The following is a 12465-nucleotide window of genomic DNA, read 5'->3' as shown; positions in this document are numbered from 1 at the left end:
GGAGCAAATTCCAAGTCTTAGAGACTCCCATATTGCGATCCATGTGGCTGCATATGTCCTCCCAGTTTTGCTGGTTTAGCTGCATGATCCTCGATCTCCTTGTTTAGCCTAGCTATTCTTCTGCGCAGAATGCGGTTCCACCGCTGTCGTTTGAGTCGTTTCTTGAGTCCTCTCTTTGTCTCCCATAGGTGAAGAAGGCGGCTGTCCGCAATCTCCGGGTGGTCAGCCTGCTCAAGGTACGAATGGCAGTCTTGACATCTCCACACAGATCCTGTGCCGACATCTATGTTTATGTCGCGCGTATCAGATTCTCTGGCGGCTCTTTTAGTGCAGGTTGTGTCCCAGCCAACAAGGGTGGGGGCTCGAGCGTTACAGCGTTTGGGGCCGGTTGAGGCCACTATTTGCAATATGTAGTGGTCGCTGCAGAAATTTTGTTGAGTGTTTATCCATGCTGGAGTGCCCGCATTTTCGGCAAAAGTCAGATCGGAAGACGTGCCCCTGGAAACACTGTTAGCGCAGCGGGTGAGAGCTACTGGGTCTGTAAGAAGGGTCAACCCACAATGCTGTGTGGCTATGCTGGGTCAGAAGTTGGCGTTCCTTTTTCCAGCGGCATTTGGTGACGATGTATGGAGTGCGGTCGATCTCGCAGCATTTGTTGCTGCCCAGTTCATGGCCCTTACTGCATAAGGCACACTTAGGCTCTCAGGTATGTTTCTCGGGAGGGTTGGCTCTGCCGCATCCGCGACAGCGAGCATTTTCTGGTCCGGGAAAATGTTTCTGCGATGTCCGAGTTATCCGCACAAGGAACACACCTCGTATTTTTTTCTGCAAAGAAAGCAGCGAATCAAGCCACCGCCGAAGCTGATGCAACAGGGAACTATAGTTCACTGTTTAAGAGAATGAGGATCGGGTGCGACTGCACAACCATGCGCCGGACTCCGCTTATTGGAGGATTTCTGGGATGCTGAAGGCCGGCTAGGATCGCAGCGTCCGATAATTGTATGGGAACGCCTTGAATCACACCTTTACCACTGCCGTCCGGCGTGGTGACTTACGAGGTGATGGCGATCTTGTCTTCGCCGTAGGCGAGCTCCTCGATGGTTAGGTAGCGTTCCACTCATGCCGGGGAAGGGGTGGCCACCGGTGTGTTGCTTGAAGTTGAGTAGCATACAGTCTTCATAAGATTCCGCCAAGGTGAGACGCGCGGCGTCACGTATGAGATGAAAGATGCCGAGCTGGCCACAGCTCTCGAGCAGACGGAGGCCGCCCGATGACCGAAGTATCACCTTGGTTATCCCCTTGGGTAGGCCAGGTAGGTTCGACGCCACCGACTGCCGAGCAAGTCATCGACCGAGCCTTTTCGGAGAGGACTCGGCAGAGCGCCGCATGCCGCCCTGTCCCTGGACGCGATCCGCTCCATCATGTGCCGCTGGGTCATCCATTTGGCGTTCGTGACCAGATCGCTTCGATTCACCGACTGTGAACCAACCATAATGGTGAGAAACTTCTTCTGGGGCTATAGCGGTCCCCTCCACGGTGGCTTCCATGCTCAAGCATTGGTGCCGAGTTTGAGTTTTCAGTCTGCCGGGGGGGGGGGGGGGGGCAATTAGCACCCTCTCTCTTTTTAATTCAGAATCATGTTTATTCAACATCATATCGATGTTGGGCGCGTCGACAAAAAGCCAGTGAAAGGCTTGACAAGGCCGACGCACCCCACAGAGGCATTGCAGTGGTACACAAACTTTGGAGCACTTCCGAAGAACAAACGAGCATACAAACAAACAAAATAAATAACAGATTTGGCATTAGCTATGCATCAATTCGGACTCCTTGTTTAATTGATGCGGGAGGGTGTAGCTCAGCATTTGATAGCCGTAATTGGTTCTCATCCTAGGCACATACCATTTGGGTGTCGCTCGTGTAGAGTACTTTGGTTCTTTACATTGTAAACCTGACAGCTTTGCCATAGGGCAATTATTTTTATTAACACTGGATTTATAACGCCGTAGAAGTAAAGTTTCATACAGCTGTGGTAGGCGGGTGATTCGAAGTTCATGGAAAATCTGTTCAGTGTGTCCTAGCCGAGGAGCATTCATAACATTTCGTACAGCTTTCTTTTGAAGGAGATACAAACGGTTAATATTTGTATAAGACGTGGTACCCCACACTAAAAAGCAATAATTTAAAACAGAAGAAAACAGCGCGCTATACAATATCTCCTTAATACTCTTCGGCATGAAATACCTCAATCGACACAAAATACCGACAACCTTTGACAGCTTGTTCATCACCATGTCGACATGATCGTTCCAGCTCAAATTCTCATTAAAAATAACACCTAAACTTTTAACCGCTGGGACCATTTCGATAAGTGACTTACCAATCCTTAAACTGAGTGGTTGCACATTAGTCAGCTTGTTACGAGGCCTGAAAAGCACAGCTTTCGTTTTTGCAGTGTTTATGTTTAATAAATTATTTTGAGACCATTCTTGGAGTGACTGTAAACATTTTGTGGCTTGTTTTTCGAGATCTGGCAACTGTGCAGCTCTAAAGAATAAAGTTGTGTCGTCAGCGTAAATGACAAATGTTGGAAGATTACTAATGCAAACGATGTCGTTAACATAAATAAGAAATAGTAATGGCCCCAAAATACTACCTTGCGGAACTCCTGAAACTATGCGCTTAATATCAGATAAATCATTGTCTATTTTTACTTGTTGGGATCGAGAACTTAAATAAGACTGAATTATGTCAAGAAACTGTCCGCGGAAACCGTAGTGCTCGAGCTTAGTCAACATTATTTTGTGGTTTATGCGGTCAAACGCTTTTGAAAAATCGATGAATATACCAAGAGTAAGAAGTTTCTGCTCGAAGGACTCTAAAATTAGCTCTTTTTGTGTTAGCAGCGCGGTTTCCGTCGAACAGTTCTTCCTAAAACCATGCTGACTGGGCGTTATTATGTTATATTTGTCACAAAAACTAGATATCTGTTTGAACAAAATCTTTTAAACAAATTGAACAAATTCGCACTCCCTCCCTCCTCCGGGCATGCTCCCTGGCAAGAGGTATTTATTTATTTATTTTACTCTCAGGCTGCAGAGTGCATTACAGAGGGGAACGGCAATTCACGGCAATATAGAAGATAAAAAAAAGGTAAGGGGACCAAGTACTGATCCTTGAGGAACCCCAGAACCTAGTGGTACGGTAGAGGAATCAGCGTCATTAATGCTCGCAAATTCAACACGAGAAGAAGGAAATCCTCAGATCCAGTTAAGAACTGCAGGGTAAATGTTTAGCACACTTAGTTTATGCGATATCAGTGAGTTATTAACTTTGTCGAATGCTTTCGCAAAGTAAAAGAAAAATATGCAGTGAGATGAAAAAGCGGTGTCCAAATAGAAGTACAAGTCGTAAGTAAAGGAAAGTGGTTGAATGTGACATGAGCAAAACTTTCGGAAGCCGTACTCTGTTAGAGAGAAGAAATTGTTATCCTACAGAAAATTGACAAGATGTATAAATATACGCACCATTATTTTTCAAGCTATTGATCTCAAAGATATGGGTCAATGGTTAGATGCATTGTTTATCTCCAGATTTGTATACTGGTATGACCACAGCAGTCTTCCAGTCTTCGGTAGTACACCATGATGATACAAGTGTCAGAATGTGCATTTCATCATGATAGAACTATACCCGTTAGTATTCCGTGTAAATTTGCCATTTATACCATCAATTCCTCTAGAAGATTTCAATTTCTAATCGATAATCGGTATGATACCTTGAAAGTCGAACACGGTGGGATTCAACACGAAATGATCGCACAGTTGGAGATCGGGACGTTGGATAGCATTGGATGAAGAAGAAAACGACGTAACGAAATTCTGATGCCCTTGCTTGTCCTTTATCGTATACTTTCATCTTTCGATGCGGGCAGCTGCCACTGCAGGGACTGCTTTGTTTTCTTTTAACAACCTACCAACGGCTCATGGTCAGTTTTCAGAGCAAATGATCTACCAAGTAGGTAGTCCCTGAACCTCTCGATGGCAAACACCAAAACCAAAGCCTCCCGTACAAGCTGGGAGTAGTTTCGCTCAGCTCTTGTCAGTGTTCGGGAGCGGAAAGCTATTACTCGTTCTACTCCATCGATGACTTGTGAAACGCTGTTCCCACCCCTTCAGATGAAGCATCATACTCTAAGGCAAGCTCCTTGTCTAGGTCATAGTGAACAAGAAGGTTGAAGTTTCGCAGTGTCTCCTTATTCAGACAGAATGCCTTGGCCTTCTCTCTTCCCCATCTCCATCGAGCATCCTTCTTTAGCAAGTGGTGCAGTGGGGACAACACTGCAGACATCTTTGGAAAGAAACTTTGATAGTAGGTGATGAGGCCCAAAAATGAACGAAGCTCCTGGATGTTATATGGGTCCGGAGCCTTCATGATGACCTCCATCTTGCTTTCGTAAGGGTGAAGGCCTTCCCTGTCAATGCGGTGTCCCAAATAGTTGACCCCCAGTTCACCAAAAACGCATTTCTCCTCAAGAAGCTTGATGCCATTTTCTTGTAATGCTGACAGCACCTTCTCCGATGTCATGCCAAACTCCTGCTTTCGCTCTGCCACCATTATGTCATCCAGAAACATTTGTGTGCCTCGGATGTCTTTCAGTACTGTTTCCATTTTCCTTTGTAAAGCTGCAGGTGCAGAAGCAATTCCGTAAGGCAGACGGTCGTAAGAGAAAAGACCGTTGAGTGTGTTCAGCACTGCTGCCTTACTTGACTCTTATCCAAAGGCACATGGCAGTATGCCTCCTCTAAGTCGGGATTTGTGAACCAGCAACCATCTTTGAGAAATGCAAACGTGCTCTACTTTTGGTATAGGGTACTGGTCAACTTCCCAGGCTCTGTCGAACGTGATTTCAAGTCACCGCATATCCTCAAGCTTCCATCTGCCTTCAGCATGGGTGCCAGTGGAGCGGCCCACTCACTGTGCGCAACTGGTGAAAATATGCCTTGGCACATCCTGTCCAGCTCTTCAGCCACTTTGACTCTCAAGGCATGCAGCAAGGATCATGCCTTGCAGAATTTGGAATTCACATCTTCAGGTTGACGCATGCTTGAGATCCTTCGATTAGGCCGGTTCCAGGTTGGAACAGGTCCTTGAACTCATTTTGAGGCTGTTCACTGATTCTTGAACGTGACTGTCCTCAAGCTGCACTAGGCCTACTACTACAGGTTCAACTGTTGTATGATGTCTCGTCCACAGTGACGGCCCTCAGCACTTTGTCACATAAATGCTGCCTTCAACTTGTTTGCCTTGGTGCCTCACTACTAGCTGCAATATTCCTAGCAGTGGTAGTTTCCTTGTATAGCAGTACAAGCTTCTGCTTGCTTCCTCTGGAGATGGCCATAACGTGGCCCAACGCTTGTACGTGTCCTGCGAGATGATACACACGGGTGAGTCAGTGTCAATCTACATTTCCAGCTCCACACCACCACAGTTCAGATTAATGTTTGTTGGTTCAACTGTTACCTGCGGGCACTGCGCTGTGAAAAACCTTGATATTCTCTCGTTCTTGTTCCAACAAAACATTGACTGCACCATACCTTCCTGTGTAAGAGTGTCGATCCCCGGAAGACTGTCTTGCCAAATGTCCCAGTTTGTTTTTGTGCGGACACTTCGGTGGCACGATTTTCACTGCAGTGAACACATGGCGACTTGACTCCAGGTGTCCGGAATAGTTTTGTCCTTCCTTGTCGTGACTTCGTTCACAGCGCGTTCACAATTGCCGTCGCTGTTCCGCTGCCAGTTCCGCTCGCCAACGCAGTTTCCAGCGCCTCTTAACGCGTCAAACTTTTCGGCTTCGCCTGCAGGATACGCAGCACTCCTTTATCACGCAACGCGATGACAAAACGATCCCGAAAGTTCTGTTCAAGAGCCCCGCCAAACCCACAGTGGTCGGCGATTATTCTCAGCTCCGCCAAGTAGTTGGCTACTCCTTCGCCACTGTTCTCTACCCGGCTCTTAAATCTGAATGTTCCATAACATTCTGAAGGTTCAGGGTGAAGGTGTTGCGAGAGGGCTGAAACGAGCGCGTCATACGTTTCATCTCTCGGCTTCCTTGGCGCGATTAGGCTTCTCAGGCGGCGTACATTTCGGGGCTCAATGCACTAACCTATCCTTCACATAGTCTGTCATGCTGTTCTCGTCAAAGAACGCCTCGAGTCGCTCGACGTAATGGACCCACGATTCCGCCGCGGCGTTGTTATGATCGAAATGCCCCCCCCCCCCCCCCCTCAGCCTAAGTGTATTAGCACGTGGACTCCCTCGGCCGGGCTAACCACGGCGGCGGCGACGACAGCAAGCCCCTGTGGGAATAGTGCATGGCGAATATTGCCAAGGACAGCAGTAAATGACCCTCCCGAGAAGACCCGTGTGTCAATCACCTCATGTGATCCGACTTCAAAGAAGTTGACGGCGAGCGGCTTCCCTACCCCGCGTGGTCTTGGGAAAAAGTGCGACCACCTGCAGACACCGTGGGAACGCGTCACCCGTGCAATCACCTGCAGACCATAGGAACGCCACCCGCGCTGCCTGCGCGACATAGATGGCATCCCCCTCATCCTCAAGCTCATCACATGACGGGGGTGTGCCCACTGGTGAGAAAGCGCGTGATGAGTGCCGAGATGAACGATTCGGGACATGCCTTCCTCGGCAGGCCCGCCCTCTATCCCGGTATTTTAGGGAATGAAGAGCATAACTCGGCAGCCAGTGCGGCCGAGAGACGCCCGTTTGCGAAAGAGCTCCTTCTCACCGAGGTTCCCGTCTCCTAAGACGTTCTCTTTAACTGAGAGGCGTTCTCAATTGCTGTTTACTTGTGCATAATGTAAATCTGTATAAAGTTTTTCCTTGCTGTTTCTTCCTAATCCTGTCTCCGGCCTTCCTCGTCCCTTCTCCGGCCCGACCACGGTGCCCCGATCCCAACAGCGTCGAACTGGACTGGTGTCGCAATGAGCGGCTGCGTTGAATTCGCTGTGGCGGTCGCGTCCCTGACCGGCTGCGGTGCAGTTTTCGCTCTTCACTCGTTCGCGTACCTGTTTATGGGTCGTTGACCAACAAACAGGGTACACACAAACAGAGTCGTAGTGTTGCCGTGAGGTACACGACCGCTCCCCAGCACGGATCAGGTGGATCCCATCGCCGTCGCCAGAACCGTTCGGTTTCTATGCGACAAGTTTTTGTGACGAGGACTACTGGGAGTCTTGGCCGATGCCATAGCCGATAGCGGCGCAACGCGTCGTCTGCACAACTGCACTGAGACATCGGCAAAGTAGCGAAGGAATGTCCTCACGCCTGGCTTCAAAAAAAAAAAAAGAGACGTATCGACATCTGCCTATTTCTTTCCATCCTCTATGGGCACAGAGCACGTGGCAGGAGCGCTGATGTGCAACGCGCACTCGCATGCGTGGTTGTTGCTCTTTCTGCTCACGCAGTTTCGGCTGTGTGCGGCCGCAAAATTGCTTGCGCTGCAGCGGCGACGAAAATTGCGCCTTTTAGAAATTCCAAACAATGACATGGATGTTACTTGCGGTCAGCTATAAGCCTTTCAATAATTAAAGAGCCTAACATTATTCAAGCCATCATGCAAGCCCTAGGTCTCCTCGTCTCCATCATCCACGGAACGGCTCCTGCAAGTACACAGTACAATCGAGGCACTCGTGGAGGCCCACCTCACAGCTCAAAGGGTTTGCCTCTCCACCACCAAAACAGTAAAGCGGAAGACTGGGCTAGTTGGTTTGACATCATTAAGGAGCAGCGCACCTGTTTTTGTTTTTCCTGAAGCGCTGCTCCTTAATTACACCAAAACAGGGAGGCATGTCCTCAAAGACTTCCATTTTGCGTGCGTGCACACCACCACGAACAGAATGGACCTTCCCATACCATGGCGCGATAAATTCAGGACCACCCCTCTACCCAGAACTGTGCACCGCCCACCACCCGGGCCGCCGCCGCTCAGCAAGAGTCAACGCCATCCAACAGGTCTACGCCCAGTGTGAGGCGTCCTATGTTGACGCTGCCGGCCCAGATCGCGGTCTCGCTACAACTGAAGTTGTTAATGAACATATATTAACGGTGGACGGTCTCACCACCCGCTGAAACTTTCCTACGGAGGCTGAAGAAATTGCTATTGCTATCGTGGCTATTCATGCTGCCTCCTAATACATTCTTACGGACTCCCAGGCTGCCTACAGAAATATCACTACAGGGAGGGTCAACCCACATGAGGCGCGTATCCTCCTGAACACACACCCAGCACCTACAATCAAACACCTGGTGTGGATACCTGGCCCTCAGGGGTGGTGGGAAACGAGTGTGCGCAGCTTCCTAAGCGTTTTTCCCCCGGGACCTTCCATGTCCTGTCTAACGCGCCCCCTCAAACATGCTAACTACCTACATGGATATAACACAATACTATAAATTGATCGTAATTAACGTTCCTTTGATTACAGCAACACTATAAACTAGCACGCCGGAAATACCCTCCTCCGGCTAAGGGCCGGATTACACAGACATTCCAAGACACAATACAAACACAGACATCCCCATATGCATCCGAGTTACAGGTACATGAGGCCCGCCCTTATAAAAATTTCTATAGAAAGTCCATAGACTGTCTATAGACTTTAGTCTATGAAGTCTATAGACTGTCTATAGACAAATCCTTTAGACTGGTCTATAGACAGTCTATAGATTTATGGCCATACACTTTTAGTAGACTTTTGTCTATAGACAGTCTATAGACAAATGTCTACTGAAAGTCTATAGGTCTATAGGAAGTCTATAGACGCATGTCTATAGACAGTCTATAGACGATCTATAGACTTATGGTCATACATTTCCTATAGAGTTGTCTATAGACCGTCTATAGACACTTGTCTATAGACGGACTATAGACGACCTATAGACTTATGGCCATGGACTTCCTGTAGATTACTGTCTATAGACAGTCTACAGACAAAAGTCTACTGGTCCAGTAGACATATGTCTATAGACTGTCTATAGACATTCCATAGGTGTGTGGCCTGGCAGTGCTATAGACCTTTGTCTATAGACAGTGTATAGACCTGTGTCTACTAAACTATTAGTAGACCATTATCTATAAACTGCCTACAGACAGTCTACAACCACTGAAAAAAGTCACCAGAGTTCACAAATGACACAATCAGTATACTTACAAATTTAGTTTTATTTCCAAGCTATCCAGGCCAGGAATATGCAATACATGGACCATAAGAATGCACAATAACATAAATGTTGAAAGTAACAGTCCCGCTAGTTTCCTCAGAAGCTTTCTTGCGGCCTGTTGTCTGCAGTCAATCATCCGGGCATGTTCACCTGTACAGCACAAAAGAAAAAAATAACAGAGGAACTGAAAAAAAAATTCCCATACCATCTCTACACATGTGCTTTACAATGAAAGGCATATCCTGGCTATGCCATTCTAGAAAGGCAATCTTGATCTTTTGGTTTGGTTTTACGGGGTTCAAAGACCCAAGGCGACACAGGCTACAAGACACTGAAGTGAAAGGCTGCGGAATAATTTCGGCCAACTCTGCAGAGTACACAAGCCTTTAGCATTTTGCCTCTATTACAATGCGACCGCATAGGCCGGAATCGAACCTGCATCTTTCAGGTCGCCAGACGAACATGATAGCCACTGAGCTATCACGCCGGCGCAATAATTTCAGTAAATACACGACAGATTATAAGTGTCTTCATAAAACATTGTAACAAAGACCCGTAATCCCTGGAGCACTCTACTCTGAATCCAGTACTGATACTGATTTCTGTATGGCAATCCTTTTACATTATTTGTAACAGAAGACATTGAACAATTGTGCCACATATCTGCATTGACTCGCAAGGAGGTGTTGAGAATGCCACCTCCATAAAATACAGATTCAGTGCACCTTACACAGGGATCCAAAAAGAAGAATAATGCAGCATTTATTCTTATAACCGCTATAGAAGAAGCGCTTCAAAATACCCTGCGTGAAGCCTGGTATACCCGGCCAAATTTTTAACTGGCTCTGGTGTTGCATCGCTAAATGCACCTTGTAAAAAAGGTGCCTTTTAGCTACACTGCTGGCATATTCATGCTGTAATTTGACGAGTGAAATGTCATTTCGTGGTTCCTTTTTGTTCATATAATGTTTGAGTGCAGCACTTGCGTGTTTAGATCAACGTTATCAGAAATATTCGTCTGCCACTACAACAGCTGAAACAAGCGGCAGACGCAGCAATGAATCTGGTCCATATGGCCTCATCCTCTGGGTAAACTACCACTCCTTTCATGGCGGACAAGTCGTCTACCTAGAGTAAGTGCAAATGCGCAACCAGAACCATTGGTGCGTATTCCGCTTGTTTCGGCTGTTCGTAGCAGCAGACGATGAATATTTCTGATAACTTTGATCGAAACACGCAAGTACTCCACTCAAACGTTATATTAACAAAAAGAAACTATGAAATGCCATCTCACGTGTCAAATTACAACATGAATATGCCAGCAGTGTAGCCAAAAGGCACCTTTTTTACAAGGTTCATTTATCGATGCAACACCAGAGCCAGTTAAAGATTTGGCTGGGTGTACGTAAGCCGATACTCAAACGGGCACAAGCTATACAAAACCAGCAGGCAGAAGCGACCAGTTCACCACAGATTTGCGCCTATAACTTGAAGCACAAAGATGGAACAGCATACTCATACATCTGCACGTGCTCTTAGAAACAAGCGGGTTGCAGCGCTTCCATGCCGCGCTCATTATTCAGAAAACCCATACTGCACACAGAGGCTGCAGCTGCGCCGTTTCAAAAGCAGTCGCGAGTTTAAGAAAACAAATTACTGTCACGATAAAATACCGTCTGAAATTCAATTAGTCTTTCCTTCAAGTGCAGCCCCAACAGCGCCGTAAAGAGGTGTGTTTCTTGCATGGAGGTAGCCTAACCCAACGCTGCTAGAAAAATCAACGAAAGCATTGAACGCGCTAAAAGTAGGAAGTATTTAAATGAAACAATTAACGCTTTCAACAGGTGCAGCTATAATAACACGAGAGCTTAATTTAATTTTAGGCACAAATAAGCGGCGAATTACATCGGCGCTTTCGTAAGTTAGCACTCTGAAATCAGAAACACATACTTTGCCTCTCGCGCAAATGGTATTAGAGAAATCTGTGCACGCGTGAGCGGGATTCATGAACGAACCACTCGGAAAGAAATGTAAGCCACCTCTTGTCGAGCCGACCTTTACCCAGCTTTCAAAATGAAGCGCCCGCAGGCGAGCGGGGGCGGCCAACGGCTCTGATGACAGACATGGAGGAATCCGTACGTGTGCAACGACGGGGAGACGGGATGGAGCTCGTGGGTTCTTCGCGGTGTTTGAGCACGCCTGCCAATCGCGGGGGCAATGAATTTTATACCATCACACTAAAAGCATTCCTTCAGCGCTGCTTAACTACAACTTTGACAAACGTCTCGTGCTCCAGTCTGTAGCGTTGCAAGACACCTTTGCTGAAACGTCGGCGCCCACGACGCGCACCGAGCGAGCGTCCATACGTAGGAAGGAAATGCACACCTCAAAAAGAACAGCACTCCAAGGTCCAGACAGTCGATAACACAAAGATTAGAAAATAAATGTAATCCACCACAGAACGAGAGTGTATGTAAGTACGTTTTCGGAGGTGCAAAGTAAATTGAGCTCACACGGCGCTAACTACCGCACAGTTCCATTTCGGCCGTCATTCACAGGCTAAACGACATTTCTGGCCGCGCGTCTACCTTGAAACACGAAAACTCTAGTAGACAGCTCGCGAGGAGCGGCTTATCATCAAGGGCATCGCACAGACTGCCTTTCCGCGCGTTAGTAAAGGCAGCGGCACAGAGATAAGCGGCATTAGTCCAGAACCCGATGGCTTCCGCCTTAGAAACGAAGATAGGACGTTTGTCACTGCGCACATAATCTGTTCTGCACACACAGCTCTGCTTAGAGTGGTTTAGGAGACCAAATGAATAAAATATAAACGTATAGACTTACCGTAAGCGGACGATGCAGCTGGATTTTGAAGAAAACGTAATCCGCGAAAAAAACGCCGACTCCACCGATGCAGCCACGCACAGGGTTGTTTGCAGCCCGAATGATTTTCCGCCGTCTCGTGGTAAAACGGTAAAACGTGAAACAGAAACCCATTTCACGGTCGTATCTTTATCGCTCGCATTCTTTCCGTGTGGAGCTTGATCTGATATCCAAGACCACAGAAGGTAACTGGTTTATAAGCGTGAATTCTTCGCATACCCTCTAAAAACCTTATTGTTTTCGTGAAAAGAGAACCGAAATCTAACTGCTTGACTGTATACGCGCCGCATCTCCCACTGAATAGTATGTGGTACAATTCCCAAATAATAATTATAATGTTGCATA

The 12465-nt window shown here is 47.3% G+C and overlaps 1 long non-coding RNA gene across 1 annotated transcript; it reads right to left on the bottom strand.

The window, feature by feature from the left end:
• Positions 1 to 9218: 9218 nt before the first annotated feature.
• On the bottom strand, positions 9219 to 12250 carry LOC149353182 (uncharacterized). Its single transcript, XR_016289573.1, has 2 exons — positions 12082 to 12250; positions 9219 to 9387 (listed from the first exon to the last, which is right to left on the bottom strand). It is a non-coding gene; the product is annotated as an uncharacterized LOC149353182 (long non-coding RNA).
• Between the last annotated feature and the right edge of the window lie 215 nt (positions 12251 to 12465).

This window comes from Amblyomma mixtum, chromosome 3 (genome assembly GCF_055824585.1).
Source record: "Amblyomma mixtum isolate Tamu chromosome 3, ASM5582458v1, whole genome shotgun sequence".
Taxonomy (NCBI): Eukaryota; Metazoa; Arthropoda; class Arachnida; order Ixodida; family Ixodidae; genus Amblyomma; species Amblyomma mixtum.
This window is presented reverse-complemented; position numbering and strand designations above follow the sequence as displayed.